Below are 19,988 nucleotides of genomic sequence, written 5' to 3' on the forward strand. Positions count from 1 at the left end.
CCACATTCAGACTTGAAGCATCTTTTATGTCCAGATTGTATTTTATTCTCATCTTTGCATACATAAACTGAGGCAGATAAATAAATCTGATTCTTCTCAGCCTACCTGATGAGCAGAGCTGGCTCTTCCGCCAGCTCGATTTTGGGCTCCTTGCCTGTGCTGTCTCCGTTTCCCCATTTTTGTTTCTTGTTTTGAGATGAAGGGTGTTGCTAGGCACCCCTGTGATCCTAGTTACTCAGTTGATGGTGGTAATTCATGGACAGGATTGCCTGTGTGTTACCAGAAGAACACCTCCTCTTTCCTCTTTGGGAAATCTCAGTTCAACCAAAGGCTAACGGAAGGGCTTTGGATTTTCCTGCAAAGTTACATAGGTGAGCCCTGAATGATGGAATGGCATTGATATCCAGATGTAATGATTGACCAGCTCCCTGGACACGAGGGTCCACCCTGATAGATGCCATCTCTAAATTGTTGACTCTTGGAATCATGGGAGTGTGTGACAGGGAGGTTCATTCAGTTCCTCTGAGGGATATTTTATCACTGCCTAGTCAGGGTGAGTGGAGAAGCCGGTGGCGGTGGAGCAGATGTTCACAGCTGCCGTGAAATGGAGGGGGAGAGATTTGCTGGTGAAGGGTTCTCTGTGTCATAAAGAGAGCAGTCTGGTCATCTGCAGAATGGAAGGGATGGAAGGGAGGAAGGAGGATGGAGGTAGAAGAGTAGAGAGGACGTGAGAAGGCCTTCAGAGCAGTGAGCTCTGGCCATCAGTGCAGACCAGAGAATGGGGCAGCTCTCCAAACTGTCGAGAGGACAAGACTGACAGGGGCCTCTCTCTGGTTTGGGGCACTTTGGTTCTACCTCCTACTCTTGTTCCTTGACAAGTATTGTTTCTGGAGGTTTAGACGGGTCCTTAGAAGTGTACACTACTGGTGTAGTCTACACAGTTTGCTTTGTTTTGCTGGAAATTGCAGCATCGAGTATAGTAATGGCTTCCATCACGTCACAGAAAGGGACATTTTAAAATGTATGTCATGAAATCTCAGCTGCTCTGAAGCTCACGAGACCTCCCAAGGTTACAGGAGGGGTTTACTGTAGATACTAGAAAGATACTAGAAAGAGATTTCTTACGGTCTGGTGATGCAATGAACGAAAGAACGTGAAGCTTATCCTGCCATAGGGATTTCTAAGAAAATCTTGCTGCTTTGGAAATGTGTTCAGTGTGAACATTTTCTTTCACAGGAGGAATGTTGGTGAGGGAGAGGGGAACTTGGTCATCACAGACAGAGCTGTGTATTAGGTTCGATTTATTCATAATGGATTATCATTTCATGTCAACGTAAAGCAGACGGCTATAAACTGCCCTCCCTCAGAAGCACACCAGCTCGCTACATAATGTCCTCGTAACATTTCCTCCATATGTCTTTCCTTCAAATACCAGTCTAATGCACATGGCAGAGATGTTCCTCACTTGTGACACGATCTTCCTCTTATCAGAAACTTGGGGAGCAGTGTGGGACCAGCAGGAATTTTACATGACGTTAGATAGTTTACTCAGCTGCAGCTTCTGCCTGTCCCTTGAAAGTGTCCTGAATGCGCTAGGTTTGAGTGCTGGCTTCGCTGCCCTCAACTGCTGGGATCCTGAATGCAGCTCTGCTTCTCCTGACCTCAGCCCCCTGTTTACATAATAGATGGTTGACCTAGGTAATTCACTCAACGGATATTTGTGGAACATGAACTCTGGGTTAAACGCACGAGAAGCAATCAAATTAGAGGGTGCCCTAGAGCTGGAATTGTGGCAAAAGATAGTGATATATTAACAGATAAGGATGATACAAAGTGCGCAGCCCCAAGAGAACAAAGCTACTGGACGGCTGAACTCCTCTAGAGGTCCGTAAACAACTCACTGAAGGAAGTGACATCTGCACTTGGTCTCCATGTATGATGTTTTGTGTGTGTGAGGGAAGAAGGCAGAAAGAACAGCATAGGCAAAGAAAGGCATGGCGATTTGAACACACCTCATGGTGTCGGGTGAACAAGCAGTCCCGAGGGATGGAATGGAGGGTGATAGGAGGGATCCAGAAATGAACTACAGTGGGCCCAGGTGGCCCCTGGAAGGCGTGTGGACTTCAGCATCCACTAGGCACCTTCCCAGCTCCAGTCTTTGCCTGCTTGTCTGTGATCTTCCATTTTGAATGTGTACCCAAGAGACCTGGCTTGTGAGTAGTTTTAAAATTTTTCCTTTCGATTCTCTGGTCCCCAGTGTGCTGTTTTCACGCTGTGAAGTTTGTAGTGGGTCTACTCACAAATGTAGGTGTGCATGAAATGGAATCTTATCAATTCAATTTCTAGAGTAGATTCCCATTCTGCTAGAAAGGGAAACTCAATTTTACTGAGTCTGAAACCTTTCCTTGGTAAAAGCTAAACACAGGGAACGCCTGCCTTGCCCTGGAAGCTGCCGACTGGCTATACAGCTATTCACTCTTCCAGCTTGCTGCTGAGTACTGTTGACTTTCTCTCTGTCTTCTGACTCATCTGTCATTCAGAACACAAGGATCATAGTGTTTATGATGCTTCCTTGGTCACTGGGGCATGGTTCCTCCCATGGGACTGTTCAAATCATCGCTCTAGTCTAGCCTTTCATGGAAACGGGTCTTGTTGTTTCCTCATAAACTTAAACATAGGACTACCTGGAAATTCCACTTCTAGGTATATACAAAAAGAAGGAAATCTATATATCCACACAAAAGTTGTATGTGTATACTTGTCGTAGTATAATTTTTATAGCCTCAAAGTAAAACAATGCCATGTCTATTAACTGATAACTAGATAAATGAAAATTTGTATAGTCATATGAGAGAATATTAATCAACTCTAAAAAGGAATGAGGTAACCATATATGAGTATGGTTCTTGAAATCTTTAGGTAAGTGACGAAGCCAGCCATAAAGGCATGTATGGAATGATTCTGTTTTTATGGAACACCTAGAAAATTCATATCATTAGAGACATATTTGTGACCTCCAGATGTCCAGAGAAGGAATCTACTGGGAGTGTTATCCATGCACTGGGAGCATCTATCTACACGCTGGGAGCGCCTACCCACCTGCTGGGAGCGCCTACCCACGTACTGGGAACGCCTACCCATGCACTGGGAACGCCTACCCACTCGCTGGGAGCACTGGGACAGGATTTCTTGGTGGGAGAAGGAATGGGAACTTTCAGGGAAAGAGTGGGAGCTGTCAGTGCTCTCTGATCTCCTATTCCTGTCGGAGGGCTTTGTACACTCCAGGTTGGTTTTGTTTTGTTTTGGAGCCTGTTCTGGAACTAGCTCTTGTAGATCGCAGAGATCCACCCGCCTCTGCCTCCCGAGTGCTGGGATTAAAGGCATGCACCACCACTGCCCGGCCACTCCAGGTTGTTGAGTTAGGCCCAGGGCTAACTGTTTTTCTGTCTCAGGAACCCACTCCCCCTCCCAGTCTCACTCTGACTTTTTCCTTTCTCAGTCTTCAGAAACTTGGGCAGTATTTCTGTTGCTGCTCCAGTCTGAGGTCCACACACAGACTTGACATCTCCTCCTACCAGACTTTGAAAATTCAAATACTAAGAACGTCTCCTCCAAGTCTTCTGTGTTTCTCTTCCCCAAGGCGATGTACTACATTGGGAAAGAAATACTGAGAAAGCTTTGGAAACTTCCATTACATGTAAAGATGCTATCTTCCCAAAGCTTTCTGCTTTGCTCTTGGCCCCTATTCCTGAAATCATCAGTGAACGCCGTGGGGTCTCTCAGGCCAGGAGATTTGACTGTTTGATTCCTTTTTCTGTAACCCTCTGGCATGCTCAGCATCATCCCCGAAGGTGAAGAGACAGCTATTGCTGGAGCTGCCTCTGAGCCGAGGCAAAGTGAAAAGGGGCATTTTCGTCCCCTTGAAACCATCCAGGACGGAGCTGTTTAGTCCCTCCCGTCATCCGCAAGTACTTTTACCCCAATCGCCATGCCCCTCTCCCAGTGCCCATCTTGTACCACCACCTGTCTGCAGCTCAACTCTTCCCTTGTCTGTGAGGGGGTTAGGCTTGATCTTTAATTCCCTTTTCTAGCTCTTGTTATCTACAAGATGATTGGCAGTAGGCTATTGCTAACAAGACTTGGTTTCCACATCTACTGATGGAGATCACACTACCTCCCTACTCTGCAAATGGATGCTGCTAAAATCAGTAAGTGTATCCAGCACTCTGTACAGTGCCTGTCATATACAGGAGCTCCAGAATATATGTTTATTTATTGACTTCTAGATTGTGACCTCTACTCATCCCTGACCCTTGAAGTTTGTTCATCTGTAAAATGGGGGCTAATAGTGCCTTCTTTATAGGGCTATGTTGAAGTGTCTGGAATTGATAGGTACTAAATGAATATACCTTAATCTACCTTTGTTTAGATTTTCTCCAGTAGTTTCTGGTCCTTCATCGGGGCTATAAGGCCAGGTGCCTTGTTCCCATCTCAACTTCACAGCTCTCGATCTGTTCCATTGATGATTCTTTTCCCCCAAAGCCAAAGACTTGTAAGTTTCCCCAGCAGGTGCGGGCTTGGATGCGGTTCTCAGCTCTGTTTTGGACACCAGGCACCTCATCTGTAGAGGAAAGACAACAAACTCCCTGCTTCATCCATTTCATAAGCGGTGGGTGAAGCCAATAGCATGATGAAATGATACACACACATTCTTTAAAAAATGCTGAGCCTTTATAAAAAAAGAGTGTTGTTCTGGGTTTCCCTTCCCCCTGGAATTCTGCCATCCTCTAGAGACACAAACATCCCTGTTGAGACCTTATGCTAGTAGAGATGGCAGTCTGCGAACAGGATTTAGGAACAAACACCAAGAAAGGAAACTGGGAAATGGGGGAGAGCACGGAAGAGGTAGGAGAAATTACAGATGCTGGAGTTTTTTGAAGGCTCTATGACTCCATTTTACTTGAGGAATCCTATCACAGCGACATTCTGAATCAAGGCATGACTCAGATGGCCACCTTAACTTGGCCTTTCTGAAGCTCATTGTTGTGTGTTGCTGCATCATTCATATGCGACAAATAGGGCTGTGTGACTTCAAGTCCCAGTCAGTAAGTCTCGAGGTCAAGCTTTGTATCTCATCTTGTACAAAAGGTTATAGGGAACTTAAAACACCATTGCTGTGTTTAAAGGACACAGTGTCCTTGTGAAAACAAGAGGCAAGATGCCTGCACAAGATGTACCTGTGAGGCATCCATTGCTGTGAGCTTGGAGGAGCAGGACAGTGCTAGCCAGCATGGCTGAAGAAGGATATAGGGAAGCCACATTCGGAAATGGTCTCCACAAGCTGACCCTGAAGTAAGGGTTGAGGAAGTGCTTCTAGAAGGAACAGGTAAGAACATAGAGGTGGGAGCAGGGCAGGGTGAGAAAGACACCCAGCAAGGATGAACTTCCTACTGACGTACAACTTTTACTAGATACTCCAGGGAGCACTGGAGCATTGAACACACGGCAAGGGTGCATTTTGCTTGCCCCTCATCACGAGGGTGTGAGGACAGCCTGGTGCAGGTAGGCATGTTAGAAACTTCACGTTGAGAATAGCTGTAAGCCAGAGGTAGGGCGAGGCTAACAAAAGGAACTTGTGGGCTGGGGTTGTAGCTCAGTGGGCAGAGTGCTTGGTTAGCCTGCAAGAAGCCCTGGTTCCTTCCCCAGCATGACAAACTGTTGTGCTGGCGAATACTTATAATCTTAGTGGTTGGGAGGCAGAGGCAGGAGGAATGGAAATTCAGGGCCATCCCCAGCTACACAGTAAGTCAGGGCCAGCCTGGCATACATAGATCCTGTCTTTAAAAAGAAAGAAAGAAAGAAAGAAAGAAAAGGATCTTAGAGAAGTGATAGACAAATCTACCTGACACCAGGATCGAATGGATGGAAGGCACGAGAAAGACTCTGAAGGTTAGACAAGAGCAAAGAGGCTGACACTGTGCCTTTGGTGAGCGACTCTGTCTTGGAGTCACCGTGGTGGCAGAGGGGACAGGATTCTAGGTGGAGTCAGTTGGATAAACCTACTACAGAAAGGCTCCAGGAGAAGGCTTTCCTTGGAGAAGGCCCTGCCATGTGTGATAGGACAGTAGCGGCTGTGGATTCACGTGGATCGGAGTCTTAGCTTAGTTCCTCTGCAGGGAAGTCAGGTGCCACAAGGAGCAGGAAGAGGGCTTTTTCTGCTCCCTAGTCTGAGCTCTCCCGCCTGCTGACAGAGCTGTTGGGATAACTAGCGGTTCCCTGGCCTTTGCTCTGCAGAAGCCTTTGAAAATGCTCATTAACCAAGCCTCCCCACTCCTACCTGGAACCTGGGAGGTCTCACTCACTTTAGACATGGTTGCGGAGCAGCTCTGAGCATTCTTTTTGGGGAGGTAGAGCTGGTTAATAGTGTGTGTGAGTACAGAGGAGATCGAGGTCAGTCCCCTATGGGGACAGCCCTGTCAGCTTAGGAGAGATATTGGGAACCCAGAAGCAATGGGTAAGTCTGATGAGCTGGAATTGGGAATTAGACCACTGCGGTCTATTGACATGGCTTGTTCTACAAAAAAAGAAAAAAAAATCAACAAATGGAGACCAGAGTGGATTTGGTAGTTCAGTGGCAGTCTTAAATGCTGTTCTTCCTCACATGAAGTCAGGGACACGTAGTCTGGAAATTAGGGTGAGGGTACCCCACGTACAGGCTTAAGGAGTTGTATTTACTTTGATGGACTTTCTTCTCGTGGCTGGGACCATGCTATTCCCTGGTCTCATGACAATTAGTGGAAAATGGTCCCTGGATCCAGCTGATAGTCATTTGAAGCAGATGCGGGTGATGCTGGTAGCTGTTAGCATCCTCAAGGGATCAGGGTCTGGATGAAGGGGCTGTAGTGGGGAATGGAGACAAGGACAGATTTCCCATGGTGTACACCCGTGAGCTGACTCTTGCAGCACCTCTGCTGTAACTGAGACCCTTGTAGGAGATAAGAGGCCTGCTTTTCCATAATCTTGGGTACACATATATTTGCTTCTCTGATGCCACAGCCACAGGCTTGTATCATGAATAGAAGGCAGGTAGTCAACAGGAACCTGGGATTGAGGTCTTCAGAAAATAAGATCACTGGGGACCAGGTTCTCATTTGACTGTTCTTTCTCAATGGTACTCCCACCCGCCACTCCATTTTCATGTTAGAAACTAGTACCAAAGCACCTGCTGCATCCTTCCTTCCACCATCTCTCGCTTTATCTCTCTATCTACTATCTATCATCTGTTTATATCTGTTTACTATCATCTGTATTTCTGTCTATTTATCTACCATCTATGTGTCTATCATCTATCTATCTATCTATCTATCTATCTATCTATCTATCTATCTATCTATCATCTATCTACCTATCACCTATCTGTCTGTCTATCTGCCTATATATCATCTATCTATCTATCATCTATCTATCTATCTATCTATCTATCTATCTATCTATCTATCTATCTATCTATCTATCTTCTATTGCCTGTCTGCCTATATATCATCTGTCTGTCTGTCTGTCTATCTATCTATCTATCTATCTATCTATCTATCTATCTATCTATCTATCCACCCATTCATATATGTTATTGCAATAACTTAGTTGTCCTGTCTTTGGCTCAAGACAATGCCCTGCTCTGGAAGCTGATTTTATCCACTAGTTTTGTAGGTGTGGGATCTGACCTGACTGTTTCTACTTGGGGCTAGTTATGACTCAATACATACTCTCACTTGAACTGATAAGACCTGTGGCACTTTGAGGACACCCAGTGTAATCTAGACTTTTCTTTTGGTTTTTATATTTATTTTTCCCTTTTTGTTGTAACTGGATGGATGAGCCAGCAGGTTGCCAAAATAAGTCCGAGCTATCAGGGATGGCATTTGAAGAGAGGTTTCACAAGACTTGCCCTAGTGAGGAAAATACCCTAGCACTGGCTGCTAAGTTACAGACTATAAATGCAAAGATCCGCACTGGGGGCTCTAGCCTCCCTCCCAGCTCTCTGCTCTGTGACCCCAGACAATTTGCTTGGCTCCTCTAAATTCACAGAAATGGAGGCAAAAGTCTATGCCTTTATGATGGATGACCACAGAGATGAAGATGAATCACGGTAGCCGCCATTGCTGCGTGGTCTATTTATGGCCAGCACTTACCTGTGTAACAACACGGTAGCTGCTTGAGAGACTTGGAGGTTTTTTCTGTGAGGGAGTGTGGCTTGGAAGTTTTCAGCCCTTAAAGCCCATTCCTCTTCACACCATTCTTTGTCTGTTGAAGGGAGGTGTTCCCTGCCCAATATTGCTAGTTGTGCTGTGGGCACACACCGGACCCTGGACATCCCAACCTCATGAGCTAGGTCTACTCTTCTGCCTCTCTCAGGCCTGGAGAGGCGCCATTCAGGAAACCCATTACTCAACTGGATCAAGGCAGATTCTAGGTCAAATTTAGATTTTTGACAAAGATCTTTGGCCCTGATCCTATTTCAAAGTGCCATTTAAGAAACTCTCTTCTGAATTAGCACCAAGTCATCTCTCCTTTCAAAGGAAAAAAAAATCCTTTCTCTTTTGGGTGCAGGAGGTTTACCTCCTGCTTCCTCCTCCTCCCTTTGTCTTAGGAGCACTTTGGCATTTAGCTTATTGTACACTGCAACCTTGAAAAGATTGAAAACATTCTGAGAAGCTCAAGTTTGGCACCCCAACCAAACTTGCCAGGTATGGACTGGCTGTCAGGGGGAAAAGTGGCCACACTTGAAGCTGTCCAGAAGAAGTTGGTTTGATGTTTACCGCTGAAGGAGGCATCAGAAGGGAGCCACAGCTGACTACTTCAGAGATCGTTTCATGAGGACTGGAGAAGAGATAGTCCATTAACTTTCCTCTTGAGTCTTTCCAGGCACAGCTGGCATGCATGACACTGCTCTAAACTGTGAGAAGTATGTCAGGGCTCTTGTGACCGGCTTTGATTTCTTAAGAATAGTATTTTATTTCTCATCAGGCCCGCAGAACAGCCTCGCCAATGCTTTTGATAGATTGTCTTGTGGAGTACTTGGCAAGAGGAAAATGCATCCCAGATGTAAGAGAATAACCGGAAGGAAGGTATTTATAACTAGATGACAAATGACGACCGTCTCCACGGAGAACCTGCTGTACAAATCCTATTGTTGCAAAGAGTTCTGAAAACTTACTAAAGATGTCTGAATTAGAAGTGATAAAAAAGCTACTGGAAGTCAAAATGAGCTGAGAATATTGGCTTCATCGAGAGAGTGTTGTGGAGCTGGGTGACTGCAAAAAGAAATTAGGCATCTTCAGTAAGAACCCTTTTCAGAATTTACATCTGACGTCTGTCCTTGTTTTACAAGGATGCGGGGATGCAGATGGGGTTAGAGGACACGGCCCATGGGAAGAGATGGCCTTGCTTTATACACAGCGTTCATGTAAGAGGCTGTGAAACTAATTCTGACAAAATTGTATATAAAAAAATCACCCCGGAAACATTTTTATTCATTGCCCCCCCCCTCCACCCAAAGATTTATTTCTGGTCTTTATTTACACTGAATTTATTAAAAAGAGAGAAATGAAATATCTTGGGGGCAGCTATGTGGAAGAATCTGGGCTTTCACAAGGTGAGGAGATGCCTCAGCTGGCAAAGTGCTCAGGCCTGAGGATCGGAGCTAGGAGCCCCAGCAGCAAGGTAAAAAGCTGGTATATGGCTTGTAGCTGTGTTCCCAGTGCGGCTGGAAGAGACAGGAGGATCCCTGGAGCTTCAGGCCAGATATGCTAGATGAATCAGTAAGCCGCAGGCACGCTGAGAGACCCCTGTTTCAAAAAATAAGGTGGTGAAGATTGAGGCTGACACATGATATCACCCTATAGTGTCCATACACACATGTGCGTGCGCGACACAAAAAGCATGTGTGTGGACAGGTACACACATGCACGAACGCATCCATGCACGCAGATCCATGGCTTTTAGAGCCATTTCTGCAGCCTTAGAGTACATCAAACGATACTCTCCTTGTGGCTTCTTACAGGAGTAAAGACAGCCTATGCAAAGCGCCAAGCACACAGTATGTTCTTTATATTCCCCTTGGCATTCGTGGCAGCCGTGACTGATTGAGACGATGGCTTGATTCTCACACAGGACTGATACAGAGAGGTAGCTGTGGTTGAGCATGGGACTCTTAGTTTCTTCACGAGCTCAGGTCGGGGCATTCTTTACTTACTTATGCAGCCCTGCAAGAACACCCGTGGAGAGTTGCATGTCTACATTTCGAAGATGTTGACTCCGAGGTATTTCTAGCCTGGAAATTTCCATGAATTCAAGCCTTGCACAAAGTGCAGTGTGGGGGTTGCAAGCTGGAAAAATTAGCTGGCTTGTTCCCAAGTCTTCTTAATGGCATTCTTCTTCAGTCTCTGTTTCTTAGACTGACTGGGCCAGAGTAAACAGATGCCTGTGATGTCAAAACCTTTGCTCTGGCCGTCAGTCAGAGTTCCCTTGGGAGGGAGGGTAAGCCTCTCCTCAGGAACTAGGGCTCTCCGAGCTTGAGACCCCCCCAAAGGACAGCATCATGAATGCAGAATTTCCCAGGAATTCGTTGAGTGGATGTTGTAAGACCCTCACATCTGGGAACATTTCCCTAGCAGCTTGTGCCAATCTGAGGCAGGAACCAAACTGCAGGCCCAGGCCAGCCAGCTACACTGACCTGGAGACCCCTGGAAACCCAAGCACAGTTTTTGTAATGCCATTAAGGCACTGAAGCCCCTCCTTAAGTGCAAATATCATTTTGTTAGTAGGGGAAGAGAGAAGACGTAGCCTTGAGCTAATTCAATATTTTGCCTCTAAAAGACAGATGACCTAAAAGAAATGGTTTTGAGAGTCTTAAATAACTTTGAATAGCAAATTTATCTCCTTCCTACAACTCAGATATAAGACTCAATCATAAATCTGGAATTGGGCTTTACAAAAGGGCATATTAATATTTTTTACATACCAGAGCCATGTATATAGTTTTATATGTCTCCATATATCAACTAATGCTTTTTAAAGACCCACGAGGATGCCTGGCACGAAGGGAAAAGAATACAGCACAGCTGAGATTAAACAAGGCTGGGACATGGCACGCCATAAATGGCTTTGCAGTTATGTCCTGGCCTTCAAGGCGGTCCCTAGCAGCCAGAATAAAAAGAAAAGCACAGTAAGTCACAGGTGTCACCTTTTCAGAAGGTGAAAGCAAAACACTTGCTCTGGAGAAGGTTTTCAGAAGCTACAGTTGGCGGGCCTACCACGCGCTGAGCGGTGGTGTAGACAATAGCGTCCGGGTGAAACAACAAGCTGGGGACACATTACTTCATGTAGCGGAATGAAGGTTTCTGTCTTCCCCAAATTTCTATGTGTTGATACTCCAGTCTGGTGGTATAAGGAGGTGGGAAGAAGGAATTAAGTTATGATGGCAGAGCACTCATGAATGGGAGTGGGGTCTTCTAAAGAAGCTCTGGCGAGCTGTCTGCCCCTTCCACCATGTGAGGACAGAGTGAGACGCTATACAGTGGACTGGTCCTATAGTAGAAGTGGGTCCTCTTTATACACTGTATAAATCATGCTCTTCCCAGTCTCCAGAGCTGTAAGAAATGAATTGTTCTCTCTAAATTCCCAGCCTATGGTACTTTGCCATGACAGGCCAAATAGACTATGGTAGGTTAAGACAACAGCTAAGGCACATGCCTACCCGCATGGAGCCCACAGTGTTGGTGAGTGTTCTTACAGATTTGGCAGTGCAAACTGGATATATGTGGTGTTTTAAATAAGAACAACCCTCCCCCATAGGCTCATATATTTGAATGTTTAGTCATCAGGGAGTGGAACTGTTTAAAAAGATTAGAAGGATTAGATGTGGCCCGTGCCAGGCCCAGTCTCTCTGTCTGTCTGTCTATCGGTCTGTCTTCCTGCCTGTTGATCAGGATATAACTCTCAGCTACTTCTCCAGCCTGCCTGCCACCATGCTTCCTGCCACGATGATAATGAACGAACCCTCTGAAACTGTAAATAAGCTTCCAATTAAATACTTCCTTTTTAAGAGTTACCTTGGTCATGGTATTTCATCACTTAATAAGACAGTGTACAAACCGTGAAATCAGTTTGTACAGAGACATTTTATTAAGGATCATACTCAAGTGGGCCAAGTTTGTAGTGCAAGAATACTTTAGTATTTGACTTCTGATAGCCTGTTAAAAGGTATGCCTTCACTAATACCCCAGATGGTTTTCTCGGCTCTTACTTTGTGCCCGTGGCTATGGGTGACAGTGAATACAAAGAATACCAGACAAGGTCAAGGTTTTCTAGACCCTTCTATGATAGTGAAGGAAGCACACACATGCAAATCAGTAAAATAAACACCAGGGACATTTGCCAGGTGCTTTTGCAGAGATGTGAATGGTGTTTTTGCGGAATGCTCTGGGAGTGTTTACCAGACATGAATTCTGGTGGGGTTTACCACGAGGGGAAGCTTGAACTGGTTTCTGGAGGACCTGGGACAACTGCAGTAACAACAACCACTTACTTTCCCAGGAGCTAATCTAAGCCCTCTGTGCATGTGATGTGTGTGGAGTTCATTCATCTGAATCCACACAACAGCTCTGGAGGTAGGGATTAGTAGGAGTCTCAGTTATGGGAAAATCGAGGCACAGGAAGCTAAGCAGTACACTTTGATCACCCATCCGGTGACACGGAGTGACAGCACCCTCTCCCTCCAGTCACAGTGGCCAGTAACCTCCACTCTTTCTAGTTGCCTTTGAGGCCTCTTTCTTGACCCTAAGATAAAGCCAAGTACATTTGCTGCACCCTTTAACATCTCCTTCACTAACTTAGAATTTACTTTGTTGTATAATTGCCCATTTATCTGTATATATCACTTGAGTCATTAAATTATTTATAGCATAATATATAATTAATCATTGTAGTTGCGTTGTTTATTACATGTAAATATAAATTATTTAATGTTGACATCTCCCTATAGATCATCATCTGTTTTTGGGCAGCAACCATGTGTGCATCTTCTGCTGGGTTTCTGATGTAGGAGTTTGGTGCTGTAAGGTATTCCGGAAATGTTTGCTGAACAAACAGAGCCAGGAAAGGACCTGAACTGTTGGAAGACTGCATGATGAGGACCTGGAAGGGATTGTGGGATAGTGGAGTGTTTGCGGGTATTTTGAGATAAACCTCATCCCCGTCAACATAGATATTATCTTTTGTTGTTGTTTGCTTAAAAAATGAAACATGGCCAGGCTTCTCACCCAGAGGGTGAGCTATTTACCTCTAAGAGGCAGAGATGAGGGGAGGAGGGTTGGTGGAGACACTTTGTGTTTCTACATGACCTTGCCTTGCTAGATGTTTTCTCAGTCAGCATAGCAGTGGAGATGCTGCAGGGACAGGTTTTTATGTCCCTGTTCTCTTTTCCTCTCAGCCCCTAGAAGGCAGAGTCACTGAAGACCTCATGGTGAGAGGAGGCATGGTGTCATTCCTTCCTTTTGCCCCCATTTCCCACCTCAGGGCAGAAGAAAGTAGGGGTAGTTCTTAGTATCTGGTTTCTCTCTAACTTGATGTGGGGTTGGCAGGGCAGGGAACTGGTTTCAGCTGGTTGACATCCTGTCACTCTTTCTTTACATCCCAAGCCTTGGCTGTCTCCTTGCTTCTATTTCCAGGGCAGGATAGTGGCTGTATCTATATTTGGTGGACTGTTCTGTGTCTTTTTGGCACAGTTGACTCAGCAAGCTTGAGTTAATTAGACAGGTTCAGGAGCCTGGCAACTGACAACCGGGTTTCTTAGCCTTTGGTGCTCCTGTACCCTTGAGACTGCCAGGGCTAATCAGCTATTTGGAGCTCAGTTTTTCCTGCTATTTGCATGGCAAATAGAGCTTAGTTTCTAGGAAGAACTACCCCAAAGAAAGAGCTCACCATATCTTCCTTCGCCTTATATGTCCCCATTAGTCCTATGAGTCAAGTTCACTTATTTGTTAGTTGCATAGATATTTACCAAGTGCCTTCAAGGTACATAGATTTGGGATAGCAAATACCAAAAATGGAAGTGACAGCTGATGTCAGGAGACAGCACAGAGAGGACTTAGAGACTGATACTCTTAGCATGTTCAGGGTAGTCTTTATGAAGGGGTGCTGTTTCAGCTGGACTTTTAAGGATGAAGAGAGCTTTAAATGTGTGGAGGGTGAGGTGAAGAACAGACTTGAGAGTGGGATGGTGTGTGAAGAAGGAGCAGAAGAGGTCATATTTGGGATTTTATAAATGAGCCTGTATTACGAGAGCAGACAATTCATATTGGAGGAAAGAGGGGAGGAATTTAGGTAGAAGTGCTAGATTTACGGTGGAAGGGAACAATTTAGAGCTATCAAAGGTGTTTTACAGGAGATAAATAATAAGGTAAGAGTTTGACTTTAGAAAGTGTTTTCTAAAAGAGGTATGCCCCAAGGGATAATTTGAAAGTAAAGAGAAATTGAAAGCTAAGAGAGCAGATCAATTCAAGTCCATTATATTATCTAACACACACTGTTTAATGTGAACCATACACCGTCCCACACTTTCCATTAGTATTAGCTAATCCAACCTTTCCAATAATCCTCTGAGATTGCTATTATTACTATGTCTTTGCTAGAGCCAAGAAAATGAATGTATAAGAGGTTAGGTGATTTTTTTTTAAGGTCATAAAGCCAGCCAATTGTAGAGCCTGGATTTACACACAGTCTTTGTAAAGGATTGTGAGGCAGCCTTCTCCCAGCACTACGTATACTGCAACGACACAGCACATGGTCCTTAATTCATGGAAACCCAGTGAACACGGGACTGCTGGCAACATATATTAAAGTGCATGTTTTTATCTTCATCACTTAAGAGGCAGTCATTTTGATTGATCATCTGACAAGGTTTGAACTATAGTGATGACAATAGACACGGAGGGAAAGGAAAGGTTAATAGAGCTTAGCTAGATTTGCTATGAGTCTTTTTGGTCACTAGCAATTTAGATCTTAGACTGATCCTCTTTTTGGGGTACTCATTAAAATATGCATATAATAATAACAACAGTTATTTGACTTCTGGTAAATAGGATCATATTGAAATTTTTGATTGAAACAATAAAAAAAAAAAAACCCAGAGACAGACAACCATCTGCAAGGTCTTGGTCACCTGCGAAAATACACATTGATCTTTGAAAGATAAGAACATGAAGTGGGCCCTGGGTTGCCCAGCTTGAAAGGTATTCTAGGCCACATCACTGGGAATGGACAATCTGGTATATTCAAGCAGATTCCTTAAACTGAAGAGTCTGGGAAGACCAAAGTAGTTAGAGTTTGCCAGACAGAACAATAGAGAAGAGAGCATTGCTGAGGGAGACTCTAGAACTTTGTGGTGGTGGTTTGAATAAGAATTGCCTCTATAGACTCATCTGTGCTTGGTTTCTAGCTGGTAGAACTCTTTGAGAAGGATTAGGGGCGTGGCCTTGTTAGAGGAAGTATGTCACCGAGGGTGGGCTTTGAAAGCTCATGCTGTGTCTGGGTAGCTCTCTGTCTCATGGCTGTAGATCAGATGTAAGCTCTGAGTTACTGCTCCAGCACCATGCCTGCCTGCCTGCCTGCCTGCTGCATTTGCTCCTTGCCGTGATGGTTATGCACTCACCCTCTGAAACAGTAGCAAGCCCCTAATAAACTTTCTTCTACAGTTGCTTCAGTCATCGTGTCCTTTTATAGTGATAGGAAAGTAACTAAGGGAAGTGCATAGCTGAAGGTACCACCTAAGGTTGGTCATATGGCCACCTGAAAGGAGGGCGGGAACAGTGCCCAGCACTCACAAGAAGCCTTAGTAGTGCCTGTTAGCTGCAGCCTGATCAGCAGCTTTGAGAGATAAAGGCATTTAGCTGAACATACAGAAGGATCTTAGTAGTGGGAACAATTGCCTCCGGACCAGACACTCTTCTGATTCTCCCTAGCAAATTTTAAATGTAAGATATAAAAGGATTGTATCTCAGCAGGTGAACAACAACAGCAACAAATCACTTCCAGATATTTATGTGTGTGTGTGGGGGGGGAAGCTTTCAGCATTTAGCAAGGTAAAATTCAAAATGTTTACCATCCAAGAAGAAAGGTCAGACATGTAATAAGCGGTAACATAAAACCCATACATCAGTCAGAACTAATACAGGCATCAGGATTAGCAGACACAGACATGAAAAATGCTAGCATGATTGTGTGACATACACTCCAATATACTAGGGGACTTCCAGGACATAGAAGGGCCAAATCTAACACACACTTTGAAGACTACAATGGGCGAGATAAAAGATGCACCAATGTGATGAATGGTGGGCTAGGCTTGCAGAAAAAAGGTTCAGGGAGCTTAGTTGCAACAATAGGGAATATAAAAAAAAATGAAGCAGGAAAAAAGGAATTTTAAAGTGAACAAAGCATTTGTGAGTTTTGAAACTTCAAGAAGCACAATGTATGTGTAATTGGAGTCTACAAAGGAGAGAAGAAAGAGAGGGACCAGAAAGAACTATTTGAAGAAATAATGGCTCAATGTTTCCAAACTTGATGAAAACTCTAAATCTGCAATTAGAGAAGCTCACAAACACCAAACCAAGAAATCTGAAGAAAACTATATGAACGCGTTGGATTCTACCTTAATACAGCTATTTAAATAGCCACCAGCTTAATGGTTAGCTAGGTGACCGTTAAAACCCTTTCTATACATTGTGTGCACCACAGCGAAGTAACTTATGAACTGTATGTAAAGAATTACTTAGAGATTACTGTCTTTAAATGGAAGATTGCAGATTAAAGACTTCAAGTTTAGGAACTAGGAAAGATGCTTCTAGGATTAGCAGAAAACAGCGAGAAAGGAATAGGGATTGGCTTCCAAGAGATGGAGAGATTTCCTAAGGCAAATGCACAGGTGGGGCCCCCCCAGCAGCTGTGGGACTACAGCTGCAGAGGTGGGTGCAAATGCACAGATAGGGACCCCCCAGCAGCTGTGGGACTACAGCTGCAGAGGTGGGTGCAAATGCACAGATAGGGACCCCCCAGCAGCTGTGGGACTACAGCTGCAGAGGTGGGTGCAAATGCACAGGTGGGGCCCCCCAGCAGCTGTGGGACTACAGCTGCAGAGGTGGGTGCAAATGCACAGATAGGGACCCCCCAGCAGTTGTGGGACTACAGCTGCAGAGGTGGGTGCAAATGCACAGGTGGGGACCCCCCAGCAGCTGTGGAACTACAGCTGCAGAGGTGGGTGCAAATGCAAAAGCTGAAACAGGGGCGTGGCAGCCATCTCTGGAGGGACAGAATGGAGAAAGGGAAGAGTGGAAATTTGTGGCCACTTCTAGAACTTTCTATGGTAGTAACTGAGAGGGGACTTTTTGGGAGAGGGCAATTCGAGGTCACCCAGAATATTGATGTGCTGAGCCAGCCTGGATGAGTGTTTGAGGCCAAGGGACAGCAATTGCAGATGGTTTTGAGATGGGAGATGCTGATTGTCAAAGATACATTGGAGGCCAGGGAGGCTAGAATTGGTAAGGGGAAGGAAGGAAGTGTTGGTGTAAGGCTTGGATGGGGCAGTAAGTACTACTGATTGAAGGCTATAAGAGGTTATGTATAGAGTTTTAAAAATTCCTCTGGCTTCAGGAAGATAGGTAGTGTGGGCAAGGCAGGTGTAGAGGCAGGGCAGATGGCAAAGAGGCTCTGTGAATAGTTGGAGTGGGGGCATGGTGGTGACTTGGGCTAGAACAGGAAACAGATAGAGGGAGTAAAGAAGTCAAAGTAGAAAAGACAGCACTTGATGAAAACCCGAGGTATTCAGGAATCTCGGCAGTGATAAAACTGGGCCTTGAAATCCTAGAATTGGAAGTGGTGGGGGTTGATAGTATACCCTATTCTCCTCTCTGTTTCACACAAGGATCTTAGCAGATAGCTAAGGGGCCTCTTTTCAAATGTGCTTTCCGTCAAAGCTTCTAGGGAGCCTTCACAATGCATGTCAGTTCCGGGTCCATTGCCGGGCTGTTCTGCTTCAGCCAGACTGGTAATAGTCGAGTCGTCTAATGCTGGCAGTCGGCTCCTTTGCTGCGGAGTGGAAGGGGATTGGAAAGCAGCTCGGGCCGTGGGACAGAGACAGGCCACACTGCTCCCAGTGATTGCCATCCTTACCTATGAAACTGTGATTTCTGATCATCTGAGGAGGTTGAGACGAGAGGATTGCTCTGAGTTCAAAATCAGCTTGAGTAAGCACTAGGCCATGAACAACATAGCAAGCCCATGTCTCAAGACAAAAATTTATAAAAGTGGATTTACAGTTTTATTTTTTAATCATAAAATGCTCTTTTCTTCCTCTCTCCTCCTCTCGATCACTTCCCTCCATCCTCCTCCCTTCATATTTTTGGCTTTTTGATACAGGGTCTTTCTACCAGATACAAGATACAAGGTCTTTTTGACAGGTCTTTAACCTGCCCTGCTGGCCATTACCGATTGCAGTGCCAGGACTGGCTCAATGCTCCTTTCAATTATCCGCTCTTCTAGGGTACCCTTCATGATTCTCCTCCTGTGTTGGAAGAGACGCCCTTCTTCCCAGTGCTTCTGGCCTAAGATTCCCCCAGAGCCGCATCTCCCCGACCTCAAGCTCCACTCTGTGTCCAGCTTTAGCCCTCTTCCTCCTTACCAAGGACATGCATGCTCATCCCTGCTTTCACAACTGTCGCACCCCTCACTCACCTTCCTGCTTTTAGTCCTATCCTTGTTAATGACACCCCTCCCTCCTCAAGCCTCAGATAGTAGTCTCTGGGGACAGGATGGGTCTCTTCTGTCTAGCAAAGAAAGGTGCTGAGTCCTGTCATGTAGCTCTCACCTCGCTCGCTTCCAGGGCGTCATGAGAATTAAAAGTTTGTAAATTGCCTTGAGTTCCTTGGGGACAACTAGCAAGAGTAAAGAATAAAAATCCCATCGTATAAAGCATTGGAAAGGCAGGCAGCGAACTGAATCACAGTCTCCCCCACCATTGGGTTATGATTCGGAACGCTTCAGATGAAATATCACATTCCGTCAAGGCAGCTGAGGCTCGTGTGAGGCTGCTAATTGTAATAAAAAGCTTAATTTGCACTTCGGAGAATTTCTCATTTCACTGAGTTGGGGACTAGTGCGACAGAGAGGAGCCGCTCAGGGGAACTTTATCAGCGGGTTGGTGATGGCAGCTGATTGTTACAGCACTGCACAGCCGAAGCTTGACAGCTCGGTGCCATTAACACTCCAGCTACTCTTTTACACAGCAACACTACCGTTTCCCATCTCCTAGCAGAGGCTCGGCATCCTTCATTCCTTCACCTGCCTCTCCTTCCCTTTGATTTTACGTGATGTTATCCTCCCTCAAGCCCTTCTTCTTTCCCTCTAACCTTCTTCCCTTCCCTCTTCTTTCTCTTCTCTTTCCTTCTGTCCTTGGATTTGGATTCTTTCCTCCCCTCCCTTCCTTCCTCCCTCCCTCCCTCCCTCCCTCCCTCCCTCCCTCCCTCCCTCCTTTCTTTCTTTCTTTCTTTCTTTCTTTCTTTCTTTCTTTCTTTCTTTCTTTCTTTCTTTCTTTCACCATAGTTCCCAAGTAGCATTTATCACCCAGGATACTGAAAAGAGAGGAAACAAATAACATGAGGAATTCGGGAAATGAGGTTCTTGCTTTCCTCTAATTGACAAACTAATTTTTGTCAACTAACAAGGCAAGGAGTTGTAATAACACATTATTGCTCTTTTCGCACATCTGTGTGTACATGCATCCATTACTCCATGCACCCATCTCAATCCATCTGTTCATGCATTCATACATGTACACATCCGTCGACGTAGGTATCCTCTATCCAATAAATCATTAGGAAAAGGCTACCACAAGCAGGACAGTGTGGTGGGCAATCACTGTGGGTACCACCAGTAAG

At 45.2% G+C, this 19,988-nt stretch overlaps 1 protein-coding gene across 7 annotated transcripts in view; it reads left to right on the forward strand.

Annotated features, from left to right (window-relative positions):
* Positions 1-299: 299 nt before the first annotated feature.
* Positions 300-19,988, forward strand: part of Cacna1e (calcium voltage-gated channel subunit alpha1 E) — a 425,171-nt gene continuing 405,482 nt past the window's right edge. For all 7 annotated transcript variants that reach the window (XR_007590547.1, XR_007590546.1, XM_050135146.1 and 4 more), the window contains exon 1: positions 300-371. The gene's annotated coding sequence lies outside the window, so the exon portion shown is untranslated. The remainder of the gene's footprint in view (positions 372-19,988) is intronic.

Source organism: Alexandromys fortis, unplaced genomic scaffold (assembly GCF_014885135.2).
Source record: "Alexandromys fortis isolate MF-2015 unplaced genomic scaffold, M_Fortis_MF-2015_v1.1 scaffold_21, whole genome shotgun sequence".
NCBI classification, from domain to species: domain Eukaryota; kingdom Metazoa; phylum Chordata; class Mammalia; order Rodentia; family Cricetidae; genus Alexandromys; species Alexandromys fortis.